The sequence below is a fragment of the Oncorhynchus mykiss genome, chromosome 15 (genome assembly GCF_057628025.1).
Source record: "Oncorhynchus mykiss isolate SJ-2025 chromosome 15, ASM5762802v1, whole genome shotgun sequence".
Lineage (NCBI taxonomy): Eukaryota > Metazoa > Chordata > Actinopteri > Salmoniformes > Salmonidae > Oncorhynchus > Oncorhynchus mykiss.
The window spans coordinates 14719080-14728974 of NC_143036.1; positions in this window are offsets into that span (position 1 = coordinate 14719080).

Genomic DNA, 9895 nt, shown 5'->3' on the forward strand with positions numbered 1-9895 from the left:
GATTATCAACTTTTTGTTTTTCTGTTTCAGAGTTCTAACTACAATCCAACTGTATTTAATGGTTTTATGTAGTTGAGTTGTTTTGAATGTTGTATTGTAGTAGGCCTAACCCTCAATGCATTTCCTTTTTAGATAAAACTATACTAATATTCTGTCACGCCCTGGTCAAAGTATTTTGTGTTTATCTTCATTTATTTGGTCAGGCCAGGGTGTGGCATGTTTTTTTTTATGTGGGGTGTTTTGTCTTTTCGTACGTATTGGGATTGTGGCTTAGTGGGGTTTTCTAGGTAAGTCTATGGCTGTCTGAATTGGTTCTCAATTAGAGGCAGGTGATTATCGTTGTCTCTGATTGGGAACCATATTTAGGCAGCCATATTCTTTGAGTGTTTTAGTGGGTGATTGTTCAGGTCTCTGTGTTTGTTGTCACCAGATAGGCTGTTTCGGTTTTCACGGTACGTTTATTGTTTTTGTATTGATCGTGTTTCGTCTTCATTAAACATGTATCAAAATGACCATGCTGCGTTTTGGTCCGACTCTCTTTCACCCGAAGAAAACCGTAACATATTCACATCACCAAATAATTGATTAAAACATACTATTGTGCAATGAAGGTCTACAGTAGCCGCCACTGCCCACTGTAGGGTAGCACCATGGTGTAGCCGGAGGACAGCTAGCTTCCGTCCTCCTCTGGGTACATTGACTAATACAAAACACAGGAGGCTCATGGTTCTCACCCCCTTCCATAGACTTATACAGTAATTATGACAACTTCTGGAGGACGTCCAACCTATCAGAACACATGCAGCATGAACTGACACGTCCACCCAATCAAAGGATCAGAGAATGAATCTAGTACTGAAAGCATAAGCTAATGATAGCTAGCATTGCACAGCATAAAATGTGGTAGTTGACTCAGAAAAACAGTTTAACGAATGATGATTCCACCCTATATCGGCTAGATGCAGGCAAGAGTCTGCAAGGCGGTATTGAATGTGTTACCTTGATTATTCAATTCTACCTGTGCACCTACATTGTACATTTTTAATTCATAGGCTAGGTTGTAGCAACCTCATGATGGGTATAGGGATAATTAGACTATCATGTAGTAGGCTAAACTGATCTGTTACATTGAGCTGGGTGAATGATGGTCATCCAATATGTTGTAATGGCAATAAGGTCATGTTCATAAAAATAAAAAAAATCCTCCCTCATCTAAAAACGTCTCTGACCGCCGTTGGTTTCATTGTAACCCTAAAATGAGGAATGTGTGAGGAATCTTTTGGGCTAACTTCAAGAATAATCTTTCCCAAATTGAAGGACCAGACATGAAATGTGTTTAGAATATTTGAGGAAATGAATGTGAGAAAGAGGATTCAGTGGGGAAGAATGGACTGGAAGTCAAGGGCTGTAGATGAATGATCCCAAAGGGGGGGGGGGGGGGGGGGTCTCTGTAGTGTTTGGATTGGAGCGCAGGTAGACATCAGTCAGGCCATGGTAAGAGAACTCCAACTTACCCTAGAGGTGAAGTGAGTTGTTCTGGACTGCAGGTGCTGAATGTTTGGCGGTATAGCTGAAGTCGTACAGGCATATGGACGAGATGTCCACTGAGTGAGCCAACCTTAGACCCCAGGAAAGCAAGCAACTGTGACAAGGAAAAACAACTCCTTTGAAGGAAGAAAACCTTGAGGAACCAGGCTCAACTAGGGAGACAATCCTGTTTTGGCTGGTTGGGTAGGATACTGGGCATGAGGTAGATGGTGTCTGAAATGAGGCAGAGACTGGAGGACTGTGCCTGAATTAATGCAGGTTCAGAGAGATGCGCATATTGTGAGCTGTCCTGTTGTCAGAATGGATATAGGAGCAGCAGCCAAGGAGTTGTACAATGTGGTCTTGGACACCATGTTAGGATGCCATGGAAGCGGCAAATTGGTCAGCATTTGTTTCAGATGGGAATGGAACCATTGTTGAGAGGTGACGGAACCAGAGTTGGTGATGAATAGTGGATTGGATGGATAGGCATGTTGAGCTTGTCTGAGCTGCAGGAAGTAGGTGAGTGATTCTTAAGGGCAGCCAGAACAGGTAAACTTGTGGGGTTCTGCCAAACAAAATGTTTTTCCAGTTTTGCTGTGTTTAATGGTGAAGGTATCTCTACCGAGGATGGCGGCGTCAGACATGCTGGGATGACAAGGGTTGTAGATAGCGATGAGGTGATAAACTCTGAAAATCACAGGAATCCCCAAATAATGGCAAAAGAAACATTGATTATAACATGGAAGAGTCTGCAATGGAGAAAGACCACAGTATCTAGATGTGAAGTGTAATGGGCTTGCGACAAGTGTGTGGGTGTGTGGGGGGGGGGGGGGGGGGTGATAGTATGGAAACACGAAGAGTCTCCAGGCTTTCCAGTAAGAGGACAGTGTACTTGGTGCAACGGCTGAATAGGATGGAGTGGCGTGACTGGGAGATGAGGCAAAGGAGTGGATCGGTCACGGGAAGGTCATCATGGAGTAAAGGAGGGACTGGGGTTGGTAGGGGGTTCTGCATACGAGGCCTGGCGCCTGAGGCGGGACAGAAAATCAGCGATTGAGTTACTTTGGCCGGGTACATATGCAGCTCTGAGAAGGAACGAATGGGTGACAGATTGCCAGGTTAGACGTCTTAGGAAACTCATGATTAGGAGGGAATAAGAACGGCCCTTGTTAATGATAAGTACCACGGAAGGTTGTCGGAATGGATGAGTACGGTCTTTCTGTACCATTTGTTCCCCCAGGAAGAAGCGGCTATGACAATTGGGTACAACTTGAACAGGGGGGTGGAAGGGGCTGCAGGAGAGACGACAAGTTCGGGAGGCCATGGGGCAGTAAACCAACAGCCGCTGTAGAAAATCCATACCCGGTGGAAGGGGTAGAGGTGAACAGCTGTACATCTTCGGGATGTACAGCTGACAAGACAGACATGGAATAAGGCGATGTCGTGCCAAGGCCTGAACTCAGTGAGGCATGAGGGGTCAAAAACCACAGTGTGAGGCAAGGAAGGCACCGAAGCAGCCAGGGAGAGGTGGGACAAGGAGCGGCCTTGAAGAATAATCCTGATGGCATAATTCAGGTGGGTGACGTTTATTGCAGTGGGGAGATTCCAAGTAATTGGACAGGAGGGAAATGGACTGAAGCTTGTTGAGCGGCAGGGAGGCCTGAAAGGAGTTTGAGTCAAGTAGAGGGGCCTTCCATCTTCTCCTCAGAGGGGTACGCCAAGGCGGCTGAAGGTGTAGAGGCCCCGGGCTGGAGGAGATGAATGGGCACCAATAGTGAGGAAACTGTCAAGGAGAACAGAAGGAAGCCGGTTTACATTCAGCAAAATCCAACATTGGGCCTCAGCTAAGGAGTTGAATATTTGAGGGCTGCTCTTACATCCAAAAGTCAGGCGGACAGAGAAGTATTACCGCCTCTCCCAGCAGACTCCGAAGAGATGCCAGGTGTTGGGATGGAGGGACACCACCTTGAAGGTGGAGATGTCAGCCTCATCAAGGCAGGCTCCACGGCCAGCAAGTTTAATGAGAGCGATGGCATGGTTGACCGTGACGTACGACAAGGGGAAGGCAGGACTGGGGATGAGGCTGTTGACACTGGGTAGGTGGTAGGTGGAGAATGGGAGGGAGGAGAAGGGGCCAATCATAAATCCTTGCTTCACCTTGGCCAGGAGGGAGGAGACTACTTCTATCTTGTCAAGTGCAGAACGGAGGTTTGAGCAGAAGTGAAGAGTGCAAGGAGTAGAGTGGAGACCGGGAGAAAACCCAATTCAGGTCATCGCGCAAAAATGGGGCAAAAGGAGGTGTCAGGGTGAAGGTCCAAGTCTGTGGCTGTGATATTGATGGGGGTGGCAAGGTTGGTCAGCAGTCATTTATTTATCAGCAGAAGGCGGAGTGGGTTTTAGAGGGCAGGAGGTGCGGGCACCCCTACAAAATGTGCAGGAGCTCACATAACGAAGCGCTGCATCCGTAGTTATTGAAATTGTTGCAGATCATGCGACCTCCGGAGAAGAGCACGGGATGATCGCCACGAGCCTCCAGGGAAAGGCAGTTGAAGCAGAACAATGTCCAGTGAATCTGAGAAATGGCTTTAAAGATTTTGCTGTCCAGACATATGTTTAGGTAGAAAACAGTGATAATGCACTGATGTATTCTCTTATTATGAAGAAACTTTTTATACATGAACCATGATCACTGATCTGACCTATGACCCCTAAAATGCTTATACTGCACTCTGCCTTTAACAACTTTATGGGTAATGCAAAGGTAAAGTGCAAAAATCTATATTCTAAATGTGTTTATCCAACGTTCCTGTTTTTCCTGATTGATGGAAACAGTTTAAGAGTTCTAACTACATTCCAACTGTATTTAAGGGTTTTATGTAGTTGAGATATGTTAAGTGTTTTATTGTAGTAGGCCTAACCCTCAATCTTTGTGTGCTGGTTATGCATCTTGTTGACATTCATCCTGCAGAAACATTCTTATCAAATCATGTGACTATTTTTAAAATTTTCCTGGGATGCTTGATTGTTTTGTTTTTCTTGTTTTACTGGGAAGCTTAGCAGAGGTATACATGCTGGGGTTATTTATGTTAGTGGATGAGGTGCACATAGTGGACTTCCTGCTAAGGCACACCTAGCTGTAGGATTAGCAGAGGCTTGCTATGCATCTTGCATAACTGGTTATGCCTATTGTTGACATTCATCCAAGGACACCTCATAAGAAAAATTCTTATGAAATCATGTGACTTAGTTATTGAAAAGGATTTCTGTAAACGCACCCTAATACAAAAAGGAAACTAACCAAAAATGTGACGTATGTTTTATTTTAACCCTAAATGATGAATGTGTAAACACTTGTCTTTTTGGCTAACCACATTAGAACATTTAAGGATGTAAACTGTCAGAACAGATTTAAGCCAAGTTTAAGCAAAGAGTTTATTTTTATAGTGTCAGTGTACATGTCACGTGTGCTCCCTCTCCGCCCTCTAGGTCACCAGGCTGCTCATTATGGCGCACACCTGTCATCATCGTAATGCGCACTTGCGTGTCATCAGACTCACCTGGACTCCATCCCCCCCCTTGATTACCTGCCCTATATATGTCACTCCCTTTGGTTCCTTCTCCAGGTGTCATTGTTTCTGTTTCCTGTCTGTGTTTCTTGTTTTGTTAATTTGTTTATTACATTTTGCTTACCGACTCCCAGTACACGCGTTAAAGCACATTAATTAACGTTTCAATAAAAGTGCCTGTTTTAGTCAACCGGCTAATTTTAACCCACAGTCCCTGGGCAGGTTATTAAGAACAATACAAACAATGAGCAGTGATCACATGCATAGCAACATATAACATGCTAAATGTAGCACACTCAGATGTAATTTACAAACAAAGAATTTGTGTTTTGAGAGTCTGAGTTTGCCAGAGCAGAGGCAATAATGATAAACAGGGATGTTATATTGATCAGTGAGAAAATAGGACCATTTATGTCCTGCTAAGCATAAATGTAACTAGTACTTTTGGGTGTTGTCACGAATCTCGCCGAAGATGGTGCCTCTTCCTGTTCGGGCGGCGCTCGGCGGTCGTCGTCGCCGGCCTATTAGCTGCCATCGATTCCCTTTCCGTTTGTTTCTGTTTATTGGGTTTAATTGGGTACACCTGTTTTGAGTTAGTGTTTGTTTGTAGGCTATTTAAGGGCACTAGGCCCGCTGTGTCACGTTCTGACCTGTATTTCCTTTGTTTTGTATTTATTTAGTATGGTCAGGGCGTGAGTTGGGTGGGCAGTCTATGTTTGATTTTCTAGGTTTTGGGTATTTCTATGTTTCGGCCTTGTATGGTTCTCAATCAGAGGCAGGTGTCATTAGTTGTCTCTGATTGAGAATCATACTTAGGTAGCCTGGGTTTCACTGTGTGTTTGTGGGTGATTGTCCTTGTTCCTGTCTCTGTGTTACTTTGCACCAGTATTAGGCTGTTTCGGTTTTCGTGTTACGTTTATTGTTTTTGTATTTGATTCGTGTTTACTTTGTTTCATTAAACATGGATCGCAATAGCCACGCCACATTTTGGTCTGACTCTCTTTCCCATACAGAAAACCGTGACATGCTGGGTATTTGTGCGGGCTTGTTCTCTGTTATTTTGGTGTGACTCTCTTTCCCATACAGAAAACCGTGACATGCTGGGTATTTGTGCGGGCTTGTTCTCTGTTATTTTGGTGTGACTCTCTTTCCCATACAGAAAACCGTGACACGCTGGGTATTTGTGCGGGCTTGTTCTCTGTTATTTTGGTCTGACTCTCTTTCCCATACAGAAAACCGTGACATGCTGGGTATTTGTGCGGGCTTGTTCTCTGTTATTTTGGTCTGACTCTCTTTCCCATACAGAAAACCGTGACATGCTGGGTATTTGTGCGGGCTTGTTCTCTGTTATTTTGGTGTGACTCTCTTTCCCATACAGAAAACCGTGACACGCTGGGTATTTGTGCGGGCTTGTTCTCTGTTATTTTGGTCTGACTCTCTTTCCCATACAGAAAACCGTGACATGCTGGGTATTTGTGCGGGCTTGTTCTCTGTTATTTTGGTCTGACTCTCTTTCCCATACAGAAAACCGTGACATGCTGGGTATTTGTGCGGGCTTGTTCTCTGTTATTTTGGTCTGACTCTCTTTCCCATACAGAAAACCGTGACACGCTGGGTATTTGTGCGGGCTTGTTCTCTGTTATTTTGGTCTGACTCTCTTTCCCATACAGAAAACCGTGACACGCTGGGTATTTGTGCGGGCTTGTTCTCTGTTATTTTGGTCTGACTCTCTTTCCCATACAGAAAACCGTGACATGCTGGGTATTTGTGCGGGCTTGTTCTCTGTTATTTTGGTCTGACTCTCTTTCCCATACAGAAAACCGTGACACGCTGGGTATTTGTGCGGGCTTGTTCTCTGTTATTTTGGTCTGACTCTCTTTCCCATACAGAAAACCGTGACACGCTGGGTATTTGTGCGGGCTTGTTCTCTGTTATTTTGGTGTGACTCTCTTTCCCATACAGAAAACCGTGACACGCTGGGTATTTGTGCGGGCTTGTTCTCTGTTATTTTGGTCTGACTCTCTTTCCCATACAGAAAACCGTGACATGCTGGGTATTTGTGCGGGCTTGTTCTCTGTTATTTTGGTCTGACTCTCTTTCCCATACAGAAAACCGTGACATGCTGGGTATTTGTGCGGGCTTGTTCTCTGTTATTTTGGTCTGACTCTCTTTCCCATACAGAAAACCGTGACACGCTGGGTATTTGTGCGGGCTTGTTCTCTGTTATTTTGGTCTGACTCTCTTTCCCATACAGAAAACCGTGACACGCTGGGTATTTGTGCGGGCTTGTTCTCTGTTATTTTGGTCTGACTCTCTTTCCCATACAGAAAACCGTGACATGCTGGGTATTTGTGCGGGCTTGTTCTCTGTTATTTTGGTCTGACTCTCTTTCCCATACAGAAAACCGTGACACGCTGGGTATTTGTGCGGGCTTGTTCTCTGTTATTTTGGTCTGACTCTCTTTCCCATACAGAAAACCGTGACACGCTGGGTATTTGTGCGGGCTTGTTCTCTGTTATTTTGGTCTGACTCTCTTTCCCATACAGAAAACCGTGACATGCTGGGTATTTGTGCGGGCTTGTTCTCTGTTATTTTGGTCTGACTCTCTTTCCCATACAGAAAACCGTGACATGCTGGGTATTTGTGCGGGCTTGTTCTCTGTTATTTTGGTGTGACTCTCTTTCCCATACAGAAAACCGTGACATGCTGGGTATTTGTGCTGGCTTGTTCTCTGTTATTTTGGTGTGACTCTCTTTCCCATACAGAAAACCGTGACATGCTGGGTATTTGTGCGGGCTTGTTCTCTGTTATTTTGGTCTGACTCTCTTTCCCATACAGAAAACCGTGACATGCTGGGTATTTGTGCGGGCTTGTTCTCTGTTATTTTGGTCTGACTCTCTTTCCCATACAGAAAACCGTGACATGCTGGGTATTTGTGCGGGCTTGTTCTCTGTTATTTTGGTGTGACTCTCTTTCCCATACAGAAAACCGTGACATGCTGGGTATTTGTGCGGGTTTGTTCTCTGTTATTTTGGTGTGACTCTCTTTCCCATACAGAAAACCGTGACATGCTGGGTATTTGTGCGGGCTTGTTCTCTGTTATTTTGGTGTGACTCTCTTTCCCATACAGAAAACCGTGACATGCTGGGTATTTGTGCGGGCTTGTTCTCTGTTATTTTGGTGTGACTCTCTTTCCCATACAGAAAACCGTGACATGCTGGGTATTTGTGCGGGCTTGTTCTCTGTTATTTTGGTGTGACTCTCTTTCCCATACAGAAAACCGTGACATGCTGGGTATTTGTGCGGGCTTGTTCTCTGTTATTTTGGTGTGACTCTCTTTCCCATACAGAAAACCGTGACATGCTGGGTATTTGTGCGGGCTTGTTCTCTGTTATTTTGGTGTGACTCTCTTTCCCATACAGAAAACCGTGACATGCTGGGTATTTGTGCGGGCTTGTTCTCTGTTATTTTGGTGTGACTCTCTTTCCCATACAGAAAACCGTGACATGCTGGGTATTTGTGCGGGCTTGTTCTCTGTTATTTTGGTGTGACTCTCTTTCCCATACAGAAAACCGTGACATGCTGGGTATTTGTGCGGGCTTGTTCTCTGTTATTTTGGTCTGACTCTCTTTCCCATACAGAAAACCGTGACACGCTGGGTATTTGTGCGGGCTTGTTCTCTGTTATTTTGGTGTGACTCTCTTTCCCATACAGAAAACCGTGACATGCTGGGTATTTGTGCGGGCTTGTTCTCTGTTATTTTGGTCTGACTCTCTTTCCCATACAGAAAACCGTGACATGCTGGGTATTTGTGCGGGCTTGTTCTCTGTTATTTTGGTCTGACTCTCTTTCCCATACAGAAAACCGTGACATGCTGGGTATTTGTGCGGGCTTGTTCTCTGTTATTTTGGTCTGACTCTCTTTCCCATACAGAAAACCGTGACATGCTGGGTATTTGTGCGGGCTTGTTCTCTGTTATTTTGGTGTGACTCTCTTTCCCATACAGAAAACCGTGACATGCTGGGTATTTGTGCGGGCTTGTTCTCTGTTATTTTGGTGTGACTCTCTTTCCCATACAGAAAACCGTGACATGCTGGGTATTTGTGCGGGTTTGTTCTCTGTTATTTTGGTGTGACTCTCTTTCCCATACAGAAAACCGTGACATGCTGGGTATTTGTGCGGGTTTGTTCTCTGTTATTTTGGTGTGACTCTCTTTCCCATACAGAAAACCGTGACATGCTGGGTATTTGTGCGGGTTTGTTCTCTGTTATTTTGGTGTGACTCTCTTTCCCATACAGAAAACCGTGACATGCTGGGTATTTGTGCGGGTTTGTTCTCTGTTATTTTGGTGTGGGTGTAGAAGTGTTTCCTCATTATTTTCCGGACAGTTTTAGTCAGGTGTATTTTGGTCGAGTGGTTTCTTACGCCCTAGTGTTGGCATGTCCATGTCTCCGCTGTCATTGGAATAAATAGATTCACGTACGACCTTACCTGCTCTCTGCGTTTGACTCCTCCACCGCACCATTTGTAGAAGTCATAACAGGTTTCATAAAATGTATGGAGTAAAAAGTAGATTGTGTTTAGGAATGTAGTTAAGTAAGATGTCACATAAATGATAAAGTACAGATACCCCAAAAAACTACTTTAGTACTTTACACCACTGGCTACAGATATCATGGACTGTCTCTTATCGATGGTGGTTTTGATATCGTTTAGTACCTTGAGCGTGGCTGAGGTGCACCCGATGACCAGCTCGGAAACCGGATTGCACAGCGGAGAAGGTACGGTGGGATTCGAAA